Here is an 18,675-nt window from a genome sequence, read left to right on the forward strand (position 1 = left end):
ATAAATTGCTGATAGAAAGGGGGCAAGTTCTTTAGCATAATCACTGTAGAATCTTAAGGGTATCTCGTCTGGTCCGGATGCTTTTCCGCTACTAAGTGATAGCAGTTGTTTTTCAATTCCGATATCGTTTATTTCAATATTTTCCATTTTGGCGTCCGTGCGACGGCTGAAGTCAGGGACCGTGTTACGATTTTCAGCAGTGAAACAGTTTCGGAACACTGAATTCAGTATTTCTGCCTTTCTTCGGTCGTCCTCTGTTTTGGTGCCATCGTGGTCAACGAGTGACTGAGTAGGGGATTTAGATCCGCTTACCAATTTTACATATGACCAAAACTTTTTAGGGTTCTTGTTTAGATTGTTTGCCAATGTTTTATGTTCGAATTCGTTGAATGCTTCTCTCATTGCTCTCTTTATGCTCTTTTTCGCTTCGTTCAGCTTTTCCTTATCAGCTATGATTCGACTACTCTTAAACCTATGATGAAGCTTTCTTTGTTTCCGTAGTACCTTTCGTACATGATTGTTATACCACGGTGGATCTTTCCCCTCGCTTTGGACCTTAGTCGGTACGAACTTATCTAAGGCGTACTGGACGATGTTTCTGAATTTTTTCCATTTTTGTTCCACATCCTCTTCCTCAGAAATGAACGTTTGATGGTGGTCACTCAGATATTCTGCGATTTGTGCCCTATCACTCTTGTTAAGCAAATATATTTTCCTTCCTTTCTTGGCATTTCTTATTACACTTGTAGTCATTGATGCAACCACTGACTTATGATCACTGATACCCTCTTCTACATTCACGGAGTCGAAAAGTTCCGGTCTATTTGTTGCTATGAGGTCTAAAACGTTAGCTTCACGAGTTGGTTCTCTAACTATCTGCTCGAAGTAATTCTCGGACAAGGCAGTCAGGATAATGTCACAAGAGTCTCTGTCCCTGGCTCCAGTTCTGATTGTGTGACTATCCCATTCTATACCTGGTAGATTGAAGTCTCCCCCTATTACAATAGTATGATCACGAAACTTCTTCACGACGTTCTGCAGGTTCTCTCTGAGGCGCTCAACTACTACGGTTGCTGATGCAGGTGGTCTATAGAAGCATCCGACTATCATATCTGACCCACCTTTGATACTTAACTTAACCCAGATTATTTCACATTCGCATTCGCTAATAACTTCACTGGATATTATTGAATTCTTTACTGCTATAAATACTCCTCCACCGTTGGCGTTTATCCTATCCTTGCGGTATATATTCCATTCTGTATCTAGGATTTCGTTACTGTTCACTTCCGGTTTTAACCAACTTTCCGTTCCTAATACTATATGCGCACTATTTCCTTCAATAAGAGATACTAATTCAGGAACCTTGCCCTGGATACTCCTGCAGTTTACCAATATTACGTTAACTTTTCCTGTTTTTGGTCTCTGAGGACGCACGTTCTTTATCAACGATGATAATGTCCTCTCTGGTAAGCCGTCAGGTATTTTATCGTTTCGCCCAAGGGGGGGTCCCTCTAACCTAAAAAACCCCCGTGTGCACGCCACACGTACTCTGCTACCCTAGTAGCTGCTTCCGGTGTGTAGAGATGATTGGTCAAACATCAGTGTGATACAATGGTGTATTCACACATATTGCAACAGACCCTAGAGGTGTCACGAATCAATAGCATGTGGTACCGCCTGTGCGCAGTGTTCATCCCGGGTTGTGTGGTCACATGACATTTCCGGGTAACACTGTTAAGCACACGACTGTGACAATCTGACAGCCACTCCCCAGTACTGTATGAAGCTACACATCACACATCATTCAATGTCTTGGAACTGACCCAGTTACATTTCACTGTCTTTCTTGGAGTAGCTCTTTGGATGTTCTATGTTTGGACAACTTCCATCGCTTCAAACTGGTTTCTGAGTTGCGTGTTATTGGCAGTCCCAAATCGACACACAGTTTTCGCAACCACCTGTGCCGGTCGCACACTGGTAGCCAAACTGCACTGAACTTTCCTGTTCATGTTGTGCCCCTACCTCCAGTGGTCCATTTGTTGAAAGCTGTGCCACTGCTCTTTCCAGTAGTATGTAGTCAGATATTGTGTTAACCTATTCCTGGGTATGACATGCATGGGAGGCAACAAAGGTTTAATGAATTACTGGTATAATTTAACCAGTAACCAGTCTTCATGTGGTGTTTAAGGCTGTGTATGCTGGCAAGAACAAAACTAAATGCGTAATGTATATACTGCTTAAAGTGATTGAGTACTAAAGAGTTCTGGTTCTCTGGATTTGGTTTCCCATATTGGCTCTAGTTAGCTTTCAAAGAATGTGATTTCTTGAACTTTCAGTAACACTGGTGCTGTACACATAGTTAAAAATGGAAAGTGCTGCCAATTTTTTATGTGTTAATGACACTGCAGAAGTTATGGTTAATTGGAAGTTTAGTATTAAAGCATGTGCAGCTGAAGTGTTGACATGAGTGTATTAACAGTTATTATGTCAAATAATGATCAGCTTAATTTCAAAGGACAGGGAGGTTAGTTACTAGAACATTGTTGTAAACAGTAGCTAACGTTTTCTGTTTATGTAGAGAAGTTGAGGGATTTTCATCAATTTAGAGGATAAAAATAACAAATTGCATTATTGTATTTTATCGAAACAATTGATTGTATTTATGTAGAGTCAATGCAACTTAATCTGATCTGTCTCTGATGTAGTGGCAGTTGAATCGCTTACAGGAAACATCATGTTCCTGGAAAATATTTAATAACCTAACATTTAGGTGATTCAGTTACATTTATACATACACATTACTTCTGTGCGCTATGTACTGGTACCATAACAAAATTGCAAAAAGTCCTGTATTCACAATTCTTCATTGAGGGTCCAGAGCTAAGTAATCTTTTTTGTCAAAAAGACTCTCACCACAATGGAAAAGTGTGGAGACTGCTGCAGAGTTGTGAGAAATATTAGACAGTTCGAAGACTTCCTACACTTTCCTTTTACATTGGGTTTTGTGAATCAGCCAGCTCTATTAGACATGTTGGTAGCCTGTAGTGCTGTTGTAGTTGTACTTAGTGCTTTACAATTATAGAGGAAATGCAGCAAATTGTAAAACTCTGATCTGACCAGGCAGTAGCACAAGCAGAATTAGAACAGCTGAGAGCAGCAGTTGACAGCAGTAATATTAGGAATGAGGTAGATGACCAGACCGTTGTCAAATATTACCATTTAAAGTTCAAGAGATGCAGCAAACATGCTAGCTTTGGGCTTGACACTTCCAACAGAGTAACTCTACAGGAGACTGTAGACAAAAATGTGCGGATAACCCAATAAGTTTAGGAAGACTCTGACAATAGAAGTCAGAAAAGTGCAAGTCAAAATTAGTAGTAGTCAAAGGGCTTACAAGACCAAAAGAACATCCTTAATCTAGGAAGTATTCTTCATAGGGCAATATCGAAACTGGTTAACTTCCGGTGTAGAAATACTGAGAGGTTCAGATACAGAGTTAATATTTGAGGAATAAAGGCGACTACTCACCAAATAATAGAAGCACTGATCATCGACTGGTGCACATAGAAAAGAAAGAAATTTTGGTAGCTTTCGGAGTAATCCTTTTTTGAGCTAGAGTAAAACTACACAAAGTAAAGAGCGCACACACCTGCACGTGCGCACACGTGGTGCTAAGTTACATATAATTAGAGTAATATTCTTCATAGCAAGAAAGTAGTCTTGAATTCCGATTCACATACATGTCTTCGTTAACCACATCGTGCTATGTCGATGCAGTGTTCTTCGCTGCTGTCTTCCACACTGATGTTCATAAGTTAATAGATACAGTTGACATTAGTGAGCTCTGAGTTGTGGCTACTTACAAGAATTTACTAGCGAATCAGTCTCAGTGAGGTCCTGTGGGTTCTGCATTCTTTGGTCACGTGTCTCTGTGGTGCCACCCCTCGGAAAATGGCAAGCTGAGGAAAGCAGATTTCGCATGGCATTCTGCTGGTAAGATGTTCAAAATAATCTCTTGGAGATACTATCCGTACTGCAACGGAAATGTTTTCAAAAGACAAAGCTGCATAACAACTGTAGACATCATTGCAATAATCAAGGGAGAAACTAAAGCTGTAGCTCGGATAATATCAAGAATAAATCATAATACATCTTGATTGTTCCATGAAAACATAATTAGCTTGCTAATAAGGAAAATGAAATCGCATGCATATAGGACACTGAAAAATGTAAAGGTATTATACAGATTTGCTGTGCATAATAGAGCATCATCTTGAAGTCAGAGATGGGACAGATCCATGTACACTGCCAGTTACATTAATATGCCCACATGTCAGAAGCCAGAATAACCACCTTTTGCAGCGTGGACCACTGCGAGACGTGCAGGAGGAGTGTCTGTGAGATTCTGCAAGGCACCGACAGGGATGTGGAGCCGTGCCCACTGCAGTGCTGTGGCCAGCTGCGCTAGGTTTCCCAGTTGAGGATCCGTGGTACGAACAGCCCAGTCGAGACTGTCCCACAGATTCTCGAGTCGATTTACATTCGGGAAATTTGGTGGCCAGGCGAGTATCGTAAACTCGTCTCGGTGCTCTTCGAACGGTGCACATTCACTGGAAGCTGTGTGATACATTGTGTTGTCATGCTGGGAGATGCCATCAAGCCGAAGAAAAACAAACTGCATTGAGGGATGAACATAGTCCCCAAGGATCCACTGTGCCTTTCCAAACGTCACAAAAACATTCCCTAGGCCATAATGCTGTTGCAGGATGTCTGCTTTGATGTTGCATGCTGTACGTGCCAACGGCTGTCTGTCTAATGAACCATAAAATGTGATTCATCTGAAATGGCTGCCTGTCACCAATCAGTGGATGTCCAGTTGCAGTATTAGCATGCAAATTCCAGCCTTCGTCGCTGATGAAACAGCCGTCAGCAGGGGTACATAAACAGAGTGCTTGCTGTGGATGTGCGTGTGCAGAAACATTTGCTGAACGGTTGATGAGAAGACACTGTTGGTAGCCCCTTGGTTCATTTGGGTGGGAAGTTGCTCAACAGTTCCACGTCTAATCTCCCATATACCTCTCCATAGCGATTGTCCACACCTGTCATATGTGGCCCATGACACACCAAAGCTTCCTCTGCACCAGTTTTGGACAGCACCATTTTGACTTGTACGGTATAGATTAACTATTGTGGCATATGAACTGTTTACAGTCATAGCCATTTCAGAAGTGCTTCCATCCTTTCCTTGAAAGCCATTGATCACGCCCTTGGAGATGTAAGATTATTTGTTCCCGTTCCGCATTATATAAACACCTGCTTTGTTTTCCGTGTCACCCCGACACACTTTATATACCCTCCACTGCTAGTGCTGCCATCTGTGAGTGGTTATTGCTTGTTGATGTCAAACATACAGGGGTCACATTAACGTGACTGGACCTTCTGGATGGGTATTAGTTAATACCACACTACTGTAGGCACAATATGAAGGAGGACAGTGGCTATGTACACAAAATGCTGTATCAAGTCTTAATGTCCCAGGTAATAGAACTCAGTGAATTCTGTACTGAACAGCTCTTTAGTGCTGTATTTGCATAATAGAATTGGAAGCTTAAAAGTTAACAATTCTGTCACTCTGCAGGCACTGACAGCATCTTAAACTTCATTAAACTGTTAGAAGAGGTAAGACTTACAAAAATAACTGGGAAGTTAAACTATGTGGAGATTTCATCTCGAACGGTTATGTCGAGGGCACTTGGAGCTGATGCCCAACTTGTATTTGACCCACACAGTAACATTCCCAACAGGAATAGAAGTACATATTGCACCAGTGATTGACAATTTGCTTCTAAATTGACTATATTTAATAATAAATTTATTTGAACCAATAATAAATGGTTTTGTCTGAGTGTGATTGTCAGAAGTTTTCTTTTTTTCCTGTTACATAGTATGCGTGCAGTGCTTTGTTCTTAACTATGTAAGTTCAGTGCTTGCACACATGTGGGCATTTACAAACAAATGTCTATACACATGTAAATTCAACTTCATCCTTGCATTCATCAGTATGTGAAGGCTAATTCGGGAACAGCTGTAGAGTTTTTGATCCAGTTTCCACTAATAGATACATTGATTCACAAGTTAGGTTTCTGTACGCATTTACAAATATTTTGAAAAATATTGTTTGAATTGCGATGAATGAAAAGTTGTGAAAATGATGACACTACCACCTAGAAAGCAGCTGCCACAACTTGAGAGAGAGAGCAGCAGCGCCTCAACAACGCCTTGAGGCAGCAGAAAGTGTGACAAAATTTGCATCTAATTTCAGGATGTCCATCATTATTAAGTAAGAGGACAGAACAGTAGCCAAAAGGAATATTAAATTTTTCATCACTCTTGTCAGCTGTAGTTTCATTATCAGTTATTGGCAACTGGCTTCGATGATATACTTAATCATCATCATCATCATCATCATCATCATCATCATCAGGCTCTCTAAATACGTGGTAGCTGAGCTTTCCTGAAAGACATCAGCTACAAAATCCCATGTGAAAATAACCGGTATATGCATCAACTCCTGTAGTAAGCAACCACACATGGTGAGACAGCAAACTGCTGACCGAAGGATATATCTATGGTGTCACATAACCACATGAATTTAAGTAGGACCTATGACCACAACAGTGTGAGGTGCAAGTTATACACCACATATCGTCACACGGGTGCTGGCAGCTTGGCTGTACACAGTATTGTGATTATATACAAGGTGAGGCAGGGGCCATTCCCGGCCTACGAAGCATGTACTGAAGTGAGGTGACTGAATATGCGAGGGTCCAGCCCTGTGTATACCACAGTTGTCTCTCCTTAAGCCCATAATCAGCAGCAGGTGTTAATTTTTGTATTGTTTTCCTAACTTTGTATCCTGTGGATGGTAACAACATTATACTTGCCACATGATCATTCATTGGAAGATCATTTGATTGTGGCAATTCTAGTTCTTGTGTCTCTGCCATGAAAAAATATCATTCATAAAATTTCCTGTTTTCTGAGGATCATTCATTGACTTGCCCTGTCTTTTATCTTTAAGTTGTTGTACTTCTGTTTCTTTTAGCATTTCTTGTGTTATAACCTTCCAGACACCTTTACTTTTACAGTGGAGTCTCAATTAAATGGCCCTAAGTTATATGAATGTGCAACTATCTGGATTTTCAGCCATGAGCAAATATCGTTGTAGTCTAGTCAAACATGGACATTTCACTCTGGCACTACCAGCGAGCACCCCGCGCCATCTGTGTAAGGCATTTCATTATTGTTTCAGTTAGACAGCACGTTTCATTGTCTTCTCATTAATATTAGGGCTGAAAAGTTGCTGAATTGGTCACTAAATGAAATTCCACTAGTTAAAAACTGAATGACTTTATTTGACGCATTTTGGGAAATACCCTTCATTGGGTAGTCTGGAAATAAAAATAAAAATTACAGAAAATGTACAGAGAGCAACATGACAAGAGTACAAGCATTACAAAGTTTTGTCATATTGAGAGCTGACACACACACCATGATCATCTAGGTATTTAAATCCATAAAGACATGCTGTAACTGATCCAGTCGTCATGCCAGACTAATTTCAAAACTACATCATGCTTTCTAGGTAGAAAATTTACACCGTGAAAGGGTGGTGAAGCATGCGTTGGTGGTGCCACATAGCGGTGAAACAGTGATAAATTTTTATTTACATGAAAGTCAAGGGGCCTAATGTCTGGAGAGTGGGGTGGCCAGGGTGTTGGACCGTTCCTTCCAATCCACTGATCCTGAAATCTTTCATCCAGGAAATGACACACTATCAAAGCCCGGTGGGGGTGGGGGTGCTCCATCTTGCTGGAAAATGATCCATTGTTGATATTCTTCTAACTGTGGGGCATTGGTAGTGCTTAGTTCAAGAACTACTATGTCTTATTTTTGCTTAGATAAAGGGCAGTTACCTAGTTCATGTATCATCTAAAAATGTATCTCTAACAATATTAAGTGAACTGTCAATCACTGTTGTGGTTGTGAATGTCTCCTGTATATAATTTCTAAATGATCATCTTCTTTAGGTTAACTTTGTTGCACTGTTTTCTTGTGTCTTGCTCAAGTGTAATTCATAGAATATGCCTCATGCATATGTCTGTGATCTTTTTCCAAAGCTGAAGTTGTAGGATACACCATGAAACTTCGTTCTGAATATTTTGGAACTCACTTAGTTGCACCGTAAATGTCAGACCTATAGAGGTCTACCAGAATAGTAAAGCCAGTAAGATCAACAGGTTGTGTGTGTGTGTGTGTGTGTGTGTGTGTGTGTGTGTGTGTGTGTGTGAGAGAGAGAGAGAGAGAGAGAGAGAGAGAGAGAGAGAGAGAGAGAGAGAGGGGGGGGGGGGGGGGGGGGGGGGGAATGTTTTGTACGATTATGAGACTAAATAAGTGTCGATAACATGGCAGCTTGAATGTGAAATCCTTTAAAATAGTCTGAGTCTGCTCACATGCCAGCAGTTTGTACTAGAAGTAAATTTTATGTCTTCATATTTAAATAATACTGAAACAGTGTTTGGTTTATGCTTTGTGTTCTTGAAAAATGTGCAATACAAAACCAAGTCGAACAAAGTCCAACAGAATTGCCATTTAAATGTGGTGTGTTTCCTGTTTTCCTCTGCTCACGTTCAGTCAGCACGGTGTGGCGATGGGGGATATGTGCCAGTGAAGCTGAGTGCTGTGGAAGTTGTGCCAGGGCACGGTCTGCAGGCTTTATTCTTGCCCACATGTGATCTACATCAGTGTTATTCCTTCAAAATAGTCCCCATGACACACTATACACTAATGCTAGTGCTTTTTTTAAGTCCTGAAATGCTTCTATGGCATGATCTTTGTGGTGGCTTTTAGCTGCCTCAGTGAAACTTCTTCAGTCTCATCTGTGCTTGTAAAATGGTAGTTTTCAATTCTGAGAATGAAAAAAGTTCCATAGAGTGAATAAGGAGGCTGGGGCATCATTACGAAATTATTTTTGGCCAAAATTCATGAACAAGTAATGCAGTGAATTGTTTAACACAAATTTAGGCTTTTCCTTTTTCAGATTGCTTCACAGAAAGGGCATTGAACTGGTAACTAGAACTCTGTATTGAACTTTCAACCTTGGCTAGGAATTCACTGTGTGCTATGCTGTTAATACTGAAGAACACAGTCAGCATAAGCATCACATTTGACAACAATTGTTAAGCTTTTTATTATCTTGTCCATGCAGAACGCTTCCACTGCAATGGTCGAGCATCATACTGAAAAATTTGCCCAAACACTTATCCTCGTTTGAAAAGTTTTGCACTGGTGTGGACTTCACATAGCAACTGCTGAGCAACTTGCATTTGCCAATGTCATTGTTCAAAATTCAGTAAGTCTCGGTCGTTGTTTGCTGTCACTTTTGTACCCAGAACAACTGAAAAAATTTTATGCAATGAGCCAGCTGACATGCCAATGTCTGTGTCTGTGAATGTAATTTGACAATTGTTGATAATAGTTTCTATCAAATTTTCCATAGTTTCATCAGTTGATGGTGTGTTGGGCATATAAAGAACACTTGGCATTTTCAGTGTCTTGATGGCCTTCTACCAAAAGCTCATACAATTTGTAAATCCTTGTTTTACAAATAGCAGATTCACCGAAAGCAGTACCTTTCCAGCATGTTTGCCAACATAACAGTGTATAAATCTTATGAATCAGAATAAAATGATACACAAAATTACAAATTTCCCGTTATCTTTTGAACACACCTTGCATAATACCAATTTTGTTTGATTTGTATGTTGGTGCTAATGCAGAACAAGACTTGTAATTTTGCCAGCTGTAAGGATTTTTATCACTTCTCTGTAAAATGTATGTAAAAAAAATAGCTTCCTATCGAGTGTCAACCCAAGCGGTACTTTGACTCATCATACGTAAGTCACTACACTTAGTTCAGTCAATGAAAGAAAATACCTTGTAGTCATAAATTTTTGCATAGTGCTAGGATGGAGAGTCCTGAACAGCATACAAAAAATCCCGACTGGTGGGATGTGAGGTTTGAGGTCTTTTTTAGTGGGCGGTGGGGGTGTTACAGATCTTTCTCTCAAATAACAAGAAAACTGTGGATTCTAGGAAAAATGTTTCACAGCAAAAATTAAATTGTAATGAATTTCTTACAAAATAAGGGTCTTATTCATTTTTTTCTCTAGTACTAGTAGTTTCCGCATTGCAGGGGATGGAAAAATGGCAGATTATTAAAACTAATGTTTTAAGAATATAAAACTAATGTTCATCTGTAAATAAAGTGGATTAAAAACAAATATTAAATGTGTGTACCATGTCTAAGTGCAGGAGTTCCGTGTTTAGGGAGTCATTGTTTTCCAGTGGTCTAGGGTGAAGGGAGACAGTAGAAGGGGAGTAGAAGTGTGAGGGAAGGTAGGTAGCTGGACTGTAGTCATGCACTTCTGTCCTTCATAAGTCTGTCAACTGAGGATTGAACAGGTGATTCTCCACTCTGCCCTACTACGTCACACAAAGCAAGTACAGGGTTTCTCACAAAGTTATGCTGACCCTCCACAGCACACATTATGAAGCACAGGTGACACGATGTAAAGACATGCGCAGGCAGGAGGGTCTGCAGCTCATTGTCTAGTGGCTAGCATTGCTGCCTTTGGATCACGGGGTCCAAGGTTTGATTCCCGGCCCTCTTAGAGATTTTCTCTGCCTGGGGACTGGGTGTTTGTGTTGTCCTCATCCTTTCATCATCATTCATCAAAATGGCTAGATTGGACTGTGTAAAGATTGGGACTTTGTACAGGCACTGATGACTGCGCAGTTGAGTGCCCCAAAAACCAAACATCGTCACAAGCAGATGGGGGAGTGGGGAAGGGTTATTTCACACAACCATGGAATGAAGATACATACTAATAATGCTAACACAAGAAATGCACGGGAGCAGAATTTGCGTAAATATCTTAACACGCTTCTACACTGCTAAGGGGAAATTGATTATTAGTCACTGTTTACAGCAGCTGTAGTGTTCTTCCAGTAAAGCCTACTTCCCCCACTATGTGCCATGCTCAGTTTTCAGTTTACAGACACATTATACCTCCCCAGCTTTTTCTATCCGGTTGTCTCCTGTAAGTAGACAAAAGAACTTCACCGAGCTCATATTTATATGGTGGAGTTATTTTCCGTGTATTTAATGAGTACTTTCTGCAAATGTTATAAGAGCTGTTGTTCGAACTACATTCCTGTAAACAATGACAGAGAAGTGTTTAATTTCTAAGTGTGGTGATGTCAGTGACCTATATAGTACTAATGGGGAAGGAACTGGATTGGCAAATGTGATACCTTGCTGCTGTCCATCATTGACTGTGTATTGTAAAGCCGTGTAATTGTGTTATAGTTACTTGGTGGTGAGTTAATGAATGTCGAGAAAGTTACTGCACTTCTCTAGTCACTGTGATAGTGAGAGGTTGTATGAATCTTCCCCCAGTCAGGAATTGCTGGCACTTGTAGAGAGGAGTGTGTTTATTGGAACCACTCACCCCACATCCACAGTGTCTCTTCCAAGGTGGATTAGAATATGCCCGAGGGAATGGGGACTAATGGTGCTCATATGTAGAGCAGTAATCTGCTGTAAAGCATTGCTTGACTTACATTGAAATATCTGAAGTTCTAAAACACCTACGTGTCCTACCTCTGTTGAAGGAGGGTGCAATTTAAGCCCCTGGGTCTCTTCAAATGGTGAGAGCTGAGGCTGGGGAGGTGCATTTTTTACCCCTCATGCTCTGGAAAGTATTCCTGGCAGTGATAGTGGAGATAATGAAATTGACATTAGTTTATTCACTTTGGTGTGAGACACTGTCGGGTACTTATTGACAGCACATTCCATTTGCGACAGGTTCTTCAGTGTTTTCAGCTTTTTACGTAACAGCTAACTTTACAACTGCAAGTATGTACTCATTTAAGAAACTTAAAGTAACTCCACTACAGAAACATGAACTCGGTGAAGTTGTATGCACAGGAAATACTGGGGAGGTATAGTCTGTCTACAAAATGAAAAGTGAACAGTGCTCTTGGAGGGGAATTAGCCTTTCCTGGAATAATGCTACAGGTGCCATATAGAATGACAGAATCAATTTCCCCTTTAGCAGAGTTGTACATAGACTGTGTACATATGCATTTCTTGTGCTCGTGTTATTACGAACTCATATTTGCATTACATGTAGGCATAGTGTTAACACATTATTTGGAAAAATTAACATCTTCCAGACTTGTCGGCACACTGCATAACCAGTGTTTTATAAGGCGCGCTATGGAAGGCCAGCATAACTTTGTGAGACTTGCTGTAGTTGCTTGTTGCGAAGTGTTGGGGTGAATGCAGTGGGTAATGACTTGCTAGATTTTCAGTCGCAAACGTATGGAGGGAAATGCATGAACACAATCCACAATCCAGCAACGTACCTTCCCTTGCATTTCTACTGCACACATTAACACCCCCACCTACTACCCTGCCCTCCCCCTCCCCTTTTTCACCCTATTTTGTAGTTTCTCTCTGAATTCAGCTCTACTACATTCAGACATGGCACAAATACTTAAGTATTTATTTTCAACCCATTTCATTTGAAGATAAACGTTAATTTTATACTGTTAAAACAATATTTTTAATAATTGCAATTTTTGCAATCCCTGCAACACGGTAACTATTAGTTGTAGAAAAAAATGGCTAGGAGCTTTGTAGGAAATTTAATAGTTTAATTTTGTAGTGAGAAACATACTGTAGTTGCAACAAGCCACAGTTTTAGGAATTATTTAAGGAAAACAAAATGTCATCATTCCTCGTATCCTCCCCCTCCCCTGACCCTTTGCCCCACCTCAACATTTACCACTACAACAATCAGGAATTTAAATATGTTGTTCATGATATTCCGTTACAGCACTGTGCAAAAATTTTGTTACTACAAAATCCCCCCCCCACCCAATTGTTGACAGGGCTGTTATAAATCTTTTTGTGGAAAATTGAAATGTTTGTCTTTACCGTGTTGGACTTCATTTGTATTACATTATTTCTCGTCTGTGGTAAGTTGTTTCTGTGACTTGCAAATTTTTCTGAAGTGGTTACCTTTGAGCAATGTGTAAGGCTGTATCGCCGCCTGGTAGTGATGAGGGGCAGATCATTTATGTAGTTACTGAATCCTGCATGCACTATGTGCGGTCTGTGTTTTTGTGATTTTTTACAATTTTGGTAGAAGCCTGTGGAGGAAATCAAAATGCAATAGGTTAAGGAAGGTGCATTTTGTTGGCAGATGACACCATTATACTGCACTGTCCTAGGTTATGCTCTACTTGATACATCATGTTGTCTTGAAGAGGGGTCATTCATACTGCAGTGGTGGCACCTGAATCCTTTGAGGGAAGAGGAGGAGGGTATGGGGCAGGAACTTGATTGTTGATGTTATCTCACCTTTTTCCTACACATTATTCCTATGGTGAAGGTGCGATACATTTGTGGATCTGTCTTTGGCACTTTGGGGGGGTCTGGTATCATTATTAATTTGCTTTAAGCCTTCTGTTCTTGACAGTGCATTTATTTTTGTGCATGAGATCTGCTTACATTGATACTGAGATACAAACAATAAATACATTTTCACACTTGTGCAAATAAAAATAACAGTTACTGTCTGTCTTATTCTCTTAGCCCTCCCTCCTCCTCCCCCATGCTACCTCTCCCACTCCATGTAATACTGATTACAAAGTTCTATTATACAAGCTCTTTTGCATTTATATCTAATGAGTGAATGAAATTTCTCATGATTTACTCGAAAACCCGAAGGAGCTGTAGTTCTTTGGAGTTACTGTGGCTGCTGACACTGGTTATTAAAATCTGACATGAAGTCAATCGGCAAAGGTAACCAGCATTGTTTCTTCTATAATGAACTAATAAATACGCATGTGGGATTATTTTCATGGCCTTACAAACTATGTGGATGACTAGTGATTATGATTTTGTACAATCAGTGAGAAAGCCTGTAAATATTTTGTCACAGTTCGCCTTGTCATTGTAAAGTATGAGTACTGCTACAACATCACTATGAGTATGGTAAAATGGTGCTGCTGCCCTAGGTAATTGACTTTCCTTAAAATTATTTCTGAACTGATACCAACTACTCAACATGAAATTTTATAACTTCGCATTTGCTATATGTGTTGTGCAGATCTAGTGACTTATACTGTGAGTTGTTTTGTTGAATGGTTTAATTTTGAAAGAGTTTTGATTAATGGGTAAAAATTTGATTTCTTCTTAGAGTAAAAGTGAAATATATACCAATTAAGACAGTGATGTACAGGCTTGTTGGTAATGGAAGCTGCAAATCCCTCACTATGATTATGTGAGGGTGACAAAAAAAAAAAAAAGTAATGAAATGCCATTGTACCAATGGTTGGCTCATGGGCTGTGGTTGGTGTATGCTTTCATTAAGAGAAATAAATTTCCCAAAATGTTGTGAACTCCTTATTGAAATTTTGGATGCTCACACATCGTTAGATAGTAACTGCATTCTGAGTAAAGTAAGATTAAGACACAAAAGTGTGTGTGTGTGTGTGTGTGTGTGTGTGTGTGTGTGTGTGTGTGTGTGTACTCCCTCCCCCTCCCCCCTCCCCCAGACAGACACACACAATGTTGTCAATAATCATGATGTAGCTCCTGTCTTTAATTCATCTACTGTGACTGAATATATTTAAAGTATTTTTAAATTTTAAAAATGTGTGAGCTTAAGGATATCAGAAATGGATCATTTAATGGGTTACTAAAAGCTGATTTTTGTTCATCTTGCAGCCTGCTACAGCTTTATGATTTATGTATTTAACTGAATGTCATATTTTTTATGAATAAACTGTGTTGTTGTGAAGCCAAAGGTGAATACCCGAGCTGTTAACAATTTATAATACAGCTGCAGACACAGTCAAAACAAAGTAACAGTAATTAATACTTACTTACTTCACTGTAAGAAATCCACACCACCATCTTTGCTGTTGACATAGATGACTTGCAGTCAGCAAGACGATCAATAATCATGTTTCTGCCAATTTCTCTTCATAATCTTCATCCTGCAGTTTTTCTGCATGTCAAAAATATGATACCCATGCAGATGTTCAGATGCTGTCTATTGCCTTGTGTGTAAGTCTGACAACATCTGCAAATTTAAATGCATTGTTTTTTCTGCAATGTATGCTTTCACTTGAGCTCAAAACATTTTAGCTGGGTTCTATTGATAATGGTGTAGGGGTAATCTAACAGTATGGTTTCCGTGCTGCTTTGTTATTTCGTCTATCTCATAAACTGTTAATGTAGGCTGGTTGGCAGCAATAAGAACCAACAATTCTGCACTGGTATGTGATAAACCATGAGGTATTCCATTACAGGACAACCGTTCAAAAATATCTGCCCTTATGGAGTTTGTAACTGACATTTGTCCACTGGCACTGAGTGTATTCTCGCATTATCCATGACAATAATTGAACGTGGAGTGATGTGCAATAACAGTTGTTCTTTAAACCACTGTTTGAAGACACAGAATGTAGTTTGAGTCATAATTTGGAGAATTCTTAGCCTTTGAATCCTTAAAAACCAACTTATTGTAGGGAACAAAGCCACTTTCTGATGATCCAACGTGATAATTCTATAATTCTACTACTCTTGTGTACTGGAACTTCTTACCCACCATTCCCATTGCTTATATTCCAACACTCAGCCCTTGCAAGGCTTTGGTTGAGGGAAGTTTCATCTACATAATAAATTTGAGATCTGCCAACTTATCTGATCTCCAGCAGTGTTCTCAGAAACACAGTCCTTACCGCTACAACATCACTATGTTACATTAGTAATTTCCTTCCTTCCGTCGTTCATTTTCTGATATCTGAATCCTATATCTTTCAGTATCCTCAACGTAGTTGACTCATTTCCCTTAAAATTGTTGGCTTCTTTTGTTCATGAAACTAATTCTTCTGATGTCAGATATTCTCCTTTAGCATACATTATTAATACTGTGTGTCACAAAATTGTCTAGGTCACACAGTTCTCTTTTGCGGTTGTGTTGCTGGTCAGGTGACAAAAACAGATGAGCTGCATTTTGTTATCCAGCCTTGATAGGCGATGCATGGGTCTGCTCCTGTGAACTTATTCTCTAATATAAGCCGAGAGTAAAGAAAGCGAATAGGAGCAGGAGAGATGAAGCACTTAGGTACTGCATGTAACTTTAAAACTTTCAATAGAGTCAAAAACACAAGTAAATATCAAATGCATACATAACTTTGACTAGGATGAGCACATAGATGTGAAGCTGTAGTCAATGTCTAATCCTGTGAAGTTAGGATAACTGTTCTGCATAATCTTAAAGCTAACAAATACTCGTTGCTATCTGAACTTCAACTGAACGTAACTGATGCAGTCTTAATAGCAAGCTAGTCCACTCGGTAGTAGAAGAAATATTTCTAGGCCATCTGCTCTTGATGAAAATGGGGCCAGAACTCATGACGGCACTCGCTTTGCTCCACAGTGTTGGCCAGAGGGCGCTGTGGTCGGCGTAGTTAGTCTTCTCTCGTAGTGCCAACTTAACGAGAGTGTGCACCTACATTGTGGCATGTAACTATCAACGTCACACTGCAGGCTTGCATAGACATGTTAGCTTCTGTTGATATCCTCTCAAAAGTCCTCAAAACAATACCACAAGCTTAATCTGTCTGCTTCTGACATGTGACAACAGTGCGGCAGAAGCCTCCTGCCAGCTCGGATTCAGCGGAAAACTTTCAAAGTACTTACACATGTGGAACACTTCTTGTTGCTTGCCTGTGCAGCACCTGGTATAATTGCTTACTGTCAGTCATTATGAACACTACAATGGCAAAATAATCTCTCAGCATCAGGACTGAAATAAACAGCAAGCTTCATGTACACAGAATAAAGACAAGAATGTCACTGATGTGTGATAGGCTGTGTTCCACATGGTACATTTGCACATGCTTCTGCACATCTGGCTTTGACCCACCTTCGTTGTTCCTCTGAACTCGAGCACTTGCTGATATAACAACTCTACCTAGTGGCCAAGGTCCAGTTCCATACTATCTATTGTGCTTTCAAAGGTACCAGGCCAAGATACGAGAAGTACATTGCATTTCTGACTGTACTAGTCCCACAGAACACAACATAGTAAGAGGTGGGAGGATCACACGGCAGATATTGCAAGGGTTTGCACCACATGATTGTAGAGACAGACAACTACAAGCTCTTGGCAAAATCAGATGGTGACATGGGTAAACACTGTTTCAGGGTCTGAGAATTTCCTCGGAAGTGGAAATTTTCTGGCAGCCCATGTGTTTTGTGTGTACATTGCCACCTTTCTACCTCTGTGTCAGTGTGGCATTCAGTACCAACCTTCCCCCCAGGGGGTCCACAACTCTTTTGTGGACACGTGTGTAGCGAGCATGGGACCCCGAGCTAATGTGGCCCTCCTTCCTTTCCGGGCTGCATACCTTCCCTTCCTTTTCCGCATCCCACCCCGTCCCCCATCTTCGCCCCCCCCCCCCCCCCCCCCCTCACCTCTGGCTCTTTCCTTCCCTTTCTCCCCCTCTGGGAGTATGGTTTGTGCCTACGTCCGGAGACGGACGCTCGAAACTGTTCCAAATTCCTTGCTTTCTACACTTGCACGTCCTCGTCCTTCCTCTGTCCTTCTCTTTTCCTTCCCTCTTCTCTTTGCCCTTTTCTCCGCTGCGGCGTTTGAGACCCCTTCTTCTTTCCTTTCCTTTTCTCTTTTTTCCTCCCTGTGCGTGTCTGAAGGCCGACCCACACACTTCCATGCGTAGCCGGTGATGGGGTAACGCGTAATTCCCCGCCCCGGGTAGACAGGTAGGACACGTACGTACCCCCTGGTAACGGCCAGGCCCAGGGAGGGGTGATTACCCGAGCTGATACCTTCCGAAAGTGCCGATTGGTCCCTCCGTCAGTTTGTCGGGAGGTGTGACCTGAGTTTTCCTCACCTTCCACTATGTCTGCTCACAAACGTAAGTTCACTGAGTCTCAGCCACAGACGGTTCTTCCATCGTTGCCACAGTTCCTTGTTGTTTCTCGGTCTGACGAAGGTCACGACTTCTCCACGGTCAACCCTTTCATTATTCAGAAAGGTGTCGACGCAATTGCAGGTCCTGTAAAGTCTTGTTCCAGATTACGGAATGGCACCCTGTTGTTAGAAACACACAGTGCCCTCCAGGCTCAAAAATTGCTGCGTACTTCTCTGCTCCACACCTTCCCTGTCCGGGTGGAACCGCACTGTACCTTAAATTCCTCGCGTGGAGTCGTTTATACACGCTCCCTCGATGGATTGTCTGACGAAGAAATTCAGCACTACCTGTCTGACCAGGGCGTAACGGCTGTTCATAGGGTTATGAAAAGGGTTGACACGAACATCATTCCAATCCGCACTGTCTTCTTGACATTTGACAAAGTTCAACTTCCATCAAAAATCAAAGCAGGCTATGAGATAATTTCCGTTCACCCTTACGTCCCAAACCCTACGCGTTGCTATCGATGTCAGCAGTTCAATCACACCAGCCAGTCCTGTTCCAATCCGGCCAAATGTGTTACGTGTGGCA

Source organism: Schistocerca americana, chromosome 8 (genome assembly GCF_021461395.2).
Source record: "Schistocerca americana isolate TAMUIC-IGC-003095 chromosome 8, iqSchAmer2.1, whole genome shotgun sequence".
Classification (NCBI taxonomy): Eukaryota; Metazoa; Arthropoda; class Insecta; order Orthoptera; family Acrididae; genus Schistocerca; species Schistocerca americana.